Below are 10,607 nucleotides of genomic sequence, written 5' to 3'. Positions count from 1 at the left end.
CCTGGGGACTCCAGAGTGAGTCCCAGGTCAGCCTGGGCTAGAGTGAGATGCTACTTTGGAAAAAAAAAAATGATAAAACAAGATAATCATCAGGCTTCCCTCCATGCCCCTGTTATTTTTGCCTTGCCTGGCTCTGTGCCCTTATGTGCCCTGCCCCCTTCCACTGGTCGCACGTGTCTGCTTCAGCTCTGCCTCTGGGCTCTCATTCCTTGGCAGTGCTTTCTCTGCCCATGAGCCTCTCAAAGCCGGTCATGCACCAGCGAGACTTGGAGGTGAACTGTCCCACTTCAGCAGATGTGGGGACAAGTAGCCACTAAAGCGCAGAGGTGGCATTTCTGCCTAACCCTGTGGGTTTCTGAAAGGCCCACTGGGAAAAGAGGCCTAGAGTAGAAATCTAAAGACACAAATGTCAGTCTTGGCTCTGCAACCACTCAGCATTGTGAGACCGGTTTTCTGGACAATCAGATGATTAGATTAGATGCCAAAATACCTCAAGTCTGACATGCTACCTGTGTACAGATTATATATATATATATATATATTTATATATATATATGTGTGTGTGTGTGTGTGTGTGTGTGTGTGTGTGTATTCTGTGTAACTTGTGTTGGTAACAATTTCAGAAATACATTTATTTGGTTTTATTTTAAATATTTTATTTATTTAGAAAGAGGGAGAGAAAAAGGGGGAGAGAGAGAGAGAATGGGTGTACCAGGGCCTCTATCCACTGCAAATGAACTCCAGATGCATGTGCCACCTTGTACTTCTGGCTTTTTGTGGGTACTGGCAAATCAAACCCAGTCATTAGGCTCTGAAAGCAAGTGCCTTAACTGCTGAGCCATCTCTCCAGCCCCAGAAGTGCATTTCTATTCATTACATTACATGACTGTCATGAAAGCCCCTGAAAGGTGATAAGCAGGACATGTTGGTACTGTGACCAAGGTTACGTGATATGCCATACATAAGGCCAACTTGGAAAGTGATTGTACAGTGGAATTATACCTGCAAGTCATATCCCGGCTGTGCCCGTTACCTCACAAACCTCAATTTATCCAAACGCTGGATGAGGGCAACGAAGTGAAGCTCACCTTTCCATGTGATCCCTCTTTTAGCTGGCACAGGCTTGGACACATGAGATGATGGCTCTATGGTGAACTAAAGGGCCAACTTGGGGACAGGAGACTCACCCTGCTAAGTCCCTGTAAGTCCTTACTACAAGCAGATCTGAGCCCCCGAATCCTAGCAATCTCCATAGCCATCTGAATGTGAGAGGAGGGGAGCTGGATGCAGCATAGGGCAGGGCAGAGGTGCCCCTGCCCTCGTCCAGATTCTGAGATCCTTTGGAGCTGTTTGACCCCATAAATGCCACTCAATTGCATATGTATGCTTTGTGGTATTGGGTCTGAGGCATTGTAGGTTAGTAGGATCCCCAAAAGAAAGCTAAAAGAGAGAAGCATTCCAGAGCCTGTAAGGGGAGACTGGTTCTTCCTTATCTCTTCTTCCCTAAAGGAGTCCTCACCATCTCCACCTAGCTGGAGGCCAGAATGTCAGAAGAAGGGTCTGGTGCTTCCTTATCTCTTCTTCCCTAAGGGAATACCCGCTTTCCTAAAAGCCTGGTGATGTACCTGACACCTGGCGTGGGGGCTGGATGGAGCCGCTCATCCCCCACCCAGTAAATTCCCATAAGACACCCCAGTAGGAGACAAGAGGTGGGCTTTCCCATTTCTGGGGAGCTCCCTCCTACCTTATAGCAGGAGCTCCACCTTTTTCTTAAGCTCTAGAGTAACATTTTTCTAAACTTCATCCTTTATGTTCTGTGGATTTCATCTGTCAAAATTCATAAAACAAGAGCCCAGAGGCCACTGACTCCGTGGCAGTTTTGTGTGGCGGTGAACATCCACTCTCCTGACTCCTGAGTTACGGCGCACCCACGAGCGGAGAATGGCTTCGTCGTTCTCACGCTGCGTGTTCCTGTGCCAAGGCAGGCCTTGCTGTGTGGATCCGCCTTGACTAGTCAGTAAGGCATCGACCTTCACATCAGAAACCTCTGACTCACACTTGTTAGTCCTTGCTCTGCCATTCATTAGCTATGTGGCCTTGGTTATCTTGTTATCTTTGCTGGACCTTAGCCACATTGACTGCAAAATGGGGTCCTTCCAACCCTAAAAACTATGATGTTGTGAAATGAGTAAATGCACTTGAACTTAGTGAACTTTGAAAAGAGAGCCTAAGGTCTTCATGCAGCGCTTTCTCCCGGTGGGGGGAGATCCACAGATATTGCCTACCTTCTTTACTCTGCTCCTGGCATTATTGGGAACTCAGTCAAAATCTTTGTCTGGCATGAAAGAAGGTTTTAAGTTTAATCACCGACCTTCCAGTTAAACACTATACTAATCCAGACGGTTCGATTTGGTAGAAAGGGGTGGGCTGTGAATCAGACAAATCCCAGCAATGATTTTAAGCTGTGGGACATGGGGCAAGCTGTATAATCTTCTGTGAGCCTTACTTCATCATTGATAAGATGAGAATAATGGATTCTGCCTTATTGCATTGTTATGAGGATCCAAATACATAATGGCTGTAAAGCTTCAAACCCAGTATAGCGTATAGTAAAAGCTCAAGAAATCTTAATTGTAGAAACGAACTTTAGCGCCAGCACCGGTGCCCTAACACAGAGGAGATGAGAGCAATGACAGCAAAAGTAAGTCCCATATACTGCGCAGGTGAATTCCTTTGTAGACTTGCAAATGTTTCTAGGTTTCATTGTTTTTGATTTTTGTCTTCATAATCCTGTGAGGCATTTTACTCCCATTTGACAGTTGAGAAAAGGGGAGTGGCCAGGGCCGGTGGTGCACTCCTTTAATCTCAGGAGGATCACTATGAGTTTGAGGCCACCCTGAGATTACGCAGTGAATTCCAGGTCAGCCTGACCCTACTGTGGAAAAAAAAAAAAAAAAAGACAGAGATGAAAAAGGAGAGTGAGGCTTAGAAAGATCAAGGGACCTGGCCAAGAAAGAGGACATGACCAAGAGAGGCCAAGCTTGGACAAGGACCCAGGCTTTTGAGACCAGTCGACTACAGGGTCTGGCCTACTGACCATTGTGTTAGTGTGCATCCCTGACAGGAACACAGGGACGTGTAAAAGTGCACACTGATCTTGTCTGATGTGAGAATTAAGGTTAGACCTGTTGGTGGTGGTGGCGCACCCCTTCAATACCAGCACTTGGGAGGCTAATGTAGAAGGATCACTGTAAATTTGAGGCCAGCCTGAGACTACATAGTGAATTTCAGGACAGCTTGGGCTAGAGCAAGACCCTACCTCAATAAACAAACAAACAAACAAAGGCTGGAGAGATGGTCCAGTAGTTAAGTAGTTAAGGCACTTGCTTGAAGAGCCTAACGACCCGGGTTAGATTCCCCAGTACCCACATAAAATGCCAAATGCACAAAGTGACACATGCATGTGATGTCCGTTTGCAGTGCCTGGAGGCCCTGGCATGCCCATTCTCTCTCTTAGCAAAGCCTGCTAGCCCAGTTTCCATTCCCAAGTACTCACGTAAAGCCACATGAAGTGGATAAAGTGGCACATGTGTCTGGGATTTTTGGCAGCAGCAAGAGGTCCCAGCAAGCTCATAATACTTTTCTCTGTTCTCTGTGTCTCTCTGACACACACACACTCTCTCTCTCTCTCTCACACACACACACATGCAAATATATATATATAATATATATATATATATATATATATATATATATATATATATATATATATATATATATATCTGTAGAGTTGGATTGGCTTCCTTTGGGTCCTAAGGAGTTCTCTTTAAGTTGGGTGCTCTAGGAATTTAGGGGACACATCCAGTTTCCCTGAAGCCCATACTTTTTTTGTTTTTTGAGGTAGGGTCTCACTCTAGCTCAGGCTGACCTGGAATTCACTATATAATCTCAGGGTGGCCTCGAACTCACGGTGATCCTCCTACCTCTGCCTCCTAAGTGGTGGGATTAAAAGCATTTACCACCATGCCTGACCTGACCTTTTTTTTTTTTTTTTTTGAGAGAGAGAGAGAGAGACAGAGAGAGGGAGAGAGAGGAAGAGAAAGAGAGAATGGGTGTACCAGGACATCGAGCCACCGCAAACAAACTGCAGACACATGGGCTACCTTGTGCATCTGGCTTACATGGGTCCTGGGGATTTGAACCTGGGCCCTTTGGCTTTATAGGCAAGTGCCTCAACTGCTATGTCATCTCTCCAGCCCCACTTTTTTTTTTCTTAAATTTTTATTTATTTCCAGGAGAGGAAAGAAAGAGAGAAAGGAAGTGTGGACACATCAGTGCCACTTTGTGCCTGTGGCTTTATGTGGATATGTGGGTACTGAGGTACTGGACAGGCAGGCAGGTTTTGTAAGCTAGCACATTTAATTGCTGAGTTATCTCTTCAGCTCCCTCAAGTCCATTCTTTATTATTTCTTACTTCTCTTTCTTTCTTTTTATTTTTTTGAAAAAATATTTAATTTATTTATTTGAGACAGAAAGAGGCAGAGAGAGAAAAAATGGGCATGCCAGGGCCATCAGCTGCTGCAAACAAACACCAGGTTCATATACCACCACTGTGTGCATCTGGCTTATGTGGGTCCTGAGAACGTGTAGGGGGAGGGGCAAAATAAAATGGAGGTGAGAAAAACAGGAGTGGCGCACGCCTTTAATCCCAGCACTCAGGAGGCAGAGGTAGGTGGATCACTGTGAGTTCAAAGACACCCTGAGACTACCGAGTGAATTCCAGGTCAGCCTGGGCCAGAGTGAGACCCTACCTTGAAAAACCAAAACCAAACAAACACACAAATGAAAACATGAGGGGTGGCGGAGCAGAAGCACGGGGATTGTGTATTATCAGAGAGTCAAAAGGAGCTGGTACCAGGGCTGCCTGATGCCTCACGGAGAAGACTGGTGCTCTTTCAGATAGGCTTCCAGGGAACAGCCCTAAGGGCCTGGGCTTGTGTTCTAGGATTCTGTCTACCTGGGCAGGCTGAGGGGCCAGACAGGCTCTCTGGCCAAGCTGGGTGTCTGTGTCTGTAAAGATGGAGTGATAATGTCTGCCTGGTGCTCTGGAGTGAGGAATGAGGTGGTGGAGAGGAGGGAGAAGACCTGCCAGTTCTTCAATGTGCACTCTCCACTGGACAACGTGCATATATGGTTTTGTCCTTTGTTTGAAAGTCCTCGGCATACCTAAGCTCACAGACCATGGGTGGACTTTCCAGGGCCTTTAGCCACTGCAAATGAACTCCAGACTCATGCAATACATTGTGCATTGGACTTATGCGGGTCCTGGGGAAATCAAACCTGGGTCCTTAGGCTTTGAAGGCAAGTGTCTTAACTGCTATGCCATCTCTCCTACCCTTTTTTTTGTTTTTGAAGCAGTCTCACTCTTGCCCAGGCTGACCTTGAACTCACATTCCAGGGTCTCTAGCCACTGCAAATGAACTCCAGACTCATGTGCCATCTGGTGTGTCTGCTTTTATGTAGGCATGTGGGAATTGGATCTAGGTCCTTAGGCTATGCAGGCAAGCTCCTTAACCACTGATCCATCTCTCCAGCCCTGTTTCTGAAAGCATTTTATTTATTTATTTATGAAAGAGAGGGAAAGAGAGAGAGAGAGAGAGAATGGGCATGCCAGGGCTTCTAGCCACTACAAACGAACTCCAGACACATGGGCCACCTTGTGCATCTGGCTTACATGGGTACTGGGGATCAAAACCAGGTACTTGGGCTGGAGGGATAGCTTAGTGGTTAAGGAGTTTGGCTACAAAGCCAAAGGACCCAGGTTCACTTCGCCAGGACCCACGTTAGCCAGATGCACAATGGGAGACATGCATCTGGAGTTCTTCTACAGTGGCTGGAGGCCCTGGTGCGCCCATTCTCTATCACTCTCTCCCTCTTTTCTCTGTCAAATAAATAAATAAATAAAAATATTATTTAAAAAATGGTACTTAGGTTTTACAGTCTGTGCCTTAACTGCAAAGCCATCTCTCCAGCCAGTTTCTTTTTGTTTGTTTTGTTTTGTTTTGAGGTAGGGTTTCACTCTATCACAGGCTGACCTGGAATTCACTATGTAGTCTCAGGGTGGCCCTGATCTCATGGCAATCCTCCTACTCTGCCTCCTGAGTGCTGAGATTAAAGGCATGTGACACCACGCCTGACATTTGTTGTTTATTTTATTTTCCTTTATTTATTTGAGAGAGAGAGAGACAGACAGACAGACTCACAGAGAAAGTGAGTATGAATGTGCCAGGGTCTTCTACCACTGCAAATCAACTCCAGACACACGTGCCACTTTGTGCATCTGGCTTTACATGGGTACTGAGGAATTGAATTTAGACCACTAGGCTTTGCAAGAATGCAATTTGAGGGGCTAGAGAGATTGCCCAGTGGTTAAGGTGCTTACCTGCAAAGCCTGACCTTCCGAGTTCTATTCCCCAGTACACATTTAAAGCCAGATGCACGAAGTGGTGCATGTATCTAGAGTCTTTGCAGCAGCTGTAGGCCCTGGCACAGCCATTTTCTCTCTCTGTTTCCCTTCTATCTCTCTCTGCTTCCAAATAAATAGATAAATAACAAAAAAAAAAAATTTTTTTTAAAGAATGGGACTTTAACAGCCGAGCCATCTCTCTAGCACAGTTGTTTGTGAGAAAGGCTTTCATGCAACCTAAGCTGGTCTCAAACTTACTATGTAGTTGATACTGGCCTTGAACTCCTGATCCTCCTGTCTCTACTTCCCAAGAGCTGGGATTGTAGGCATGGGCCACCATACCTGGCTGTTTTGGCTCTCATGTATACCCAAAGGGCCAATGTGACACTATTGGGAGATAAGGCATTTAAGAGGTGGAGCCTAGGGCTGGAGAGGTGGCTTAGTTGTTAAGGCACTTGCCTGCAAAGCCAAAGGACCCAGGTTTGATTCCACAGGACCCATATAAGTCAGATGCATAAGGTGGTGCATGCATCTGGAGTTCTTTTGCAATGGCTAGAGGCCATAGCATATTTATTCTCTCTCTCTAATAAATATAAAATATTTATTTAAAAAAAAAGGGGGGTCGGGAGGCAGAGGTAGGATTGCTGTGAGTTTGAGGCCATCCTGAGACTACATAGTGAATTCCAGGTCAGTCTGGGATACAGTGAAACCCTACCTTGAGCCCGCCACCCCAACAAAGGTGGAGCCTCAAAGAAGACATTATTGGTGGTGTCCCCTTGAAGTCTCAGGTCCAAAGCAAAAGGCTCAACCAATCATGTACCGAAACCTCTAAAAGTGTGATCTAAAAGAAACTTTTTTTTTTTTTTTTTTAGATTGCAACCCATTTTTATTTTGTGGAAATGGCATGGGCAATGTGAAGTTCCAATCCAAGAACATGGGATTGAAACTTTTAGTTTCCTTCTTAATGTGCATAAAGACATCACACAGTTTTTGCTTGTTGTCTTTGAGGTAAGGTTTCACTCTAGCCCGGGCTGACCTAGAATTCTTGGGTCGGCATTGAACTCATGGTGACCCTCCTAATTCTGCCTCTGAAGTGCTTGGATTAAATCTCCACACTAATATCTGTTAACATCAAAACAATGATAAAATTACAGAAACATATTTACACCATGAAAAGATAACATGCTGGAGCTAAGCAGGGGTGGAGGAAGGTGGCCCCTAGGAACCAGGGAAGGTAAGCCCCCATGTCTGTCATTGATGATCATTTCCCTTACATCTCACAGTTGGTAGAACTCAGTACGTGTTAAAAGAAACTCTTTTGTTGTTGTTTTGTTTTTGTTTTTTCATTCTAGTCCAGGTTGACCTGGAATTCACTATACACTCTCAGGGTGGCCTTGAACTCACAGTAATCCTCCTACCTATGCCTCCCAAGTGCTGGGATTAAAGACATGTGTCACCATTTCTTTCCTTTTAAAAAATTTTTGTTTATTTTTATTTATTTATTTGAGAGAGACAGAGAAAGAGGCAGATAGAGAGAGAAAATGGGCACACCAGGGCTTCCAGCCAATAAACTCCAGACGCATCCGCCCCTTGTACCTCTGACTAACATGGGTCCTGAGGAATTGAACCTCAAACTGGGGTCCTTAGGCTTCACATGCAAGTGCTTAACCACTAAGCCATCTCTCCAGCCCCTACCATTTCTTCTTTTTTTTTTTCAATTGTTATTAACATTTTCCATGATTATAAAAAGTATCCCATGGTAATACACTCCCTCCCCCGTCTTTTTCTAAACTGATTATTTCAGGTGTTTGCTACTGTAACAGAAAGCGGAATAAAACACTTTTGGAATTGGAGAAGAATGCAATGATCTGAGCCATGAATGGGAAGTATACTCAGAATGGGCTGAGTGCTCATTCATGAAATCTGACAATGAATGAACTGTGAGAGCGAGAGTGAGCGCATGAGAAAGAAGCAATTTGGGAGATTCTTTTAAGGCTTAGGGGCAAGGTGGCCATGTTTATCAACAGGAAAGGAACAGATGGTCCCCATGTGCCTTCTTCTGGTCTTCCTCCTGAGCGCTCCCTCCGCTCGTTTTGCCCGCAGGTGCCCGTGTCTCTTCCATACTCTGTCTTATCTGCAGCCTGGTGGCTAAAGGGTGTGACTCACTTTCCCTCTCCTTCTGATGACCAAGTGTCTTTCTTTTGTGATCCACCAGTCTCCCTGTATTCACCAGAAAGTCTTTGTGAGGTACAATGGAAAGCTTTCTCACCCATTCAGTGAGGACTGGAGGTGTGGGTGTCATCCCAAAGGCCCCATCTCTACGCAGCTGTGCCTCTCACCCATTTGACTGGATGTAGGGATTTTGGGGGAGGGAATTTGGGGCTTCATGCTAACCAAGCTGATCTCTTGTTGCTGATAAAGATTGATGGTCTCAGCCCTGTGTGGCAGCGCATGCCTTTAACCCCAGTACTCAGGAGGCAGAGGTAGGAGGATTGTAGAGGTAGGAGGTTCACCATGAGTTCAAGGCCACCCTGAGACTGCATAGTGAATTCCAGGTCAGCCTGAGCTAGATTGAGACCGTACCTCAGAAAACTAATAAAATAAAATAAAATAAAGATTGATGATCTCAATGAGGTCCTTCCTGGTGTAAGGTCCTGAGAAAGCTACAGTCCTCTCTTTCTATAGGGGAGGCTGGATATGGTAAGGTTCTTTTTTTTTTTTTTTTTTGGTTTTACGAGGTAGGGTCTTACTCTGGTCCAGGCTGACCTGGAATTAATTATGTAGTCTCATGGTGGCCTCGAACTCACAGTGAACCTCCTACCTCTGCCTCCAAAGAGCTGGGATTAAAGATGGGATTCAGATGGGCGTGGTAGTGCATGCATGTAATCTCAACTCTCAGGAGGCAGAGTTGGGAGGATCATTGTGAGTTGGAAGCAAGCCGGATACTACATATTAATAATGTGGAGAAGGTTTGAGGGAGACACCTGCACCACCATGCTCCATTATTATTATTATTTTCCAAAATATTTTGTTTTTACTTATTTTACAGAGAAAGAGGGAGAGAGAGAGAGAATGGGTGCGCCAGGGCCTCCAGCTACTGCAAATGAACTCCAGATGTGTGCGCTCCTTTGTGCATCTGGCTAATGTGGGTCCTGGGGAATTGAACCTGGGTCCTTTGGCTTTGCAGGCAAATGCCTTAACCACTTAGCCATCCCTCCAGACCCCCTTTTTTAATACTGTATTTTTACATGCATTACCCTGTGCGCCTGGCTTATGTGGGTCCTGAGGAATTGAACCTGGGTCCTTTGGCTTTGCAGGCAATCTCTCTAGTCCTGGGCTTTTCTTTCTTTCTTTCTTTTTTTCCCTGAGGTTTTCATCTCAGCAGTCTCATCAGCCCCTCCAATAAATCACAGAGGAACAGGAAAAGCACAGAGGACAATGTCAAGTCCCATCCGGGGTAGTAGTTTCTTTTTTGCATGTTCATGTATGTGTAATATGTGTGTATATATATGTTCAAATGCATGTGGGTAATTTATGCAAACGTGTGCATGCATGTATGTGTGTGAACGCCAGAGCTCCATGGCAGGTGTCTCCCTCAAATCTCCACATTATTAATCCAGGCTCGCTTCGAACTCACAATGATCCTCCCAATTCTGCCTCCTGAGAGCTGAGATTACAGGCATGCACTACCACGCCCATCTGAATTTGTGTGGCCCAGAGGAGATTCAGAAGCGCACCAGTACACTGATCAGTGGCTCGTCGTGTGTGTGTGTGTGTGTGTGTGTGTGTGTGTGTGTGTGTGAGAGAGAGAGGGGGGGGGCAATGTCTTACTCTCACTCCAGGCTGTCCTGGAACTAACTGTACAGCCCCAGGCTGGTCTCAAAATCAGGCGATCCTCCTACCTATGTACTGGGATTAAAGGCGTGTGTCACCACATCCAGAGGAAGATAGCGATAAAGAGAGAGAGAGAGGAGAGAGAGAATGGGTGCACAGGGCCTCTAGCCACTACAAACGAACTCTAAATGCACCCTGATTACATCACTGCATCTGGCTTACGTGGGTGTACTGGGGTATCGAAGGCAAGCACCTTACCCGCTAAGCGAGCCCTCAAGTTAGATACAAGATAAGCGATCTTTACATC

The sequence above is a fragment of the Jaculus jaculus genome, chromosome 1 (assembly GCF_020740685.1).
Source record: "Jaculus jaculus isolate mJacJac1 chromosome 1, mJacJac1.mat.Y.cur, whole genome shotgun sequence".
Taxonomy (NCBI): Eukaryota; Metazoa; Chordata; class Mammalia; order Rodentia; family Dipodidae; genus Jaculus; species Jaculus jaculus.
This window is presented reverse-complemented; position numbering follows the sequence as displayed.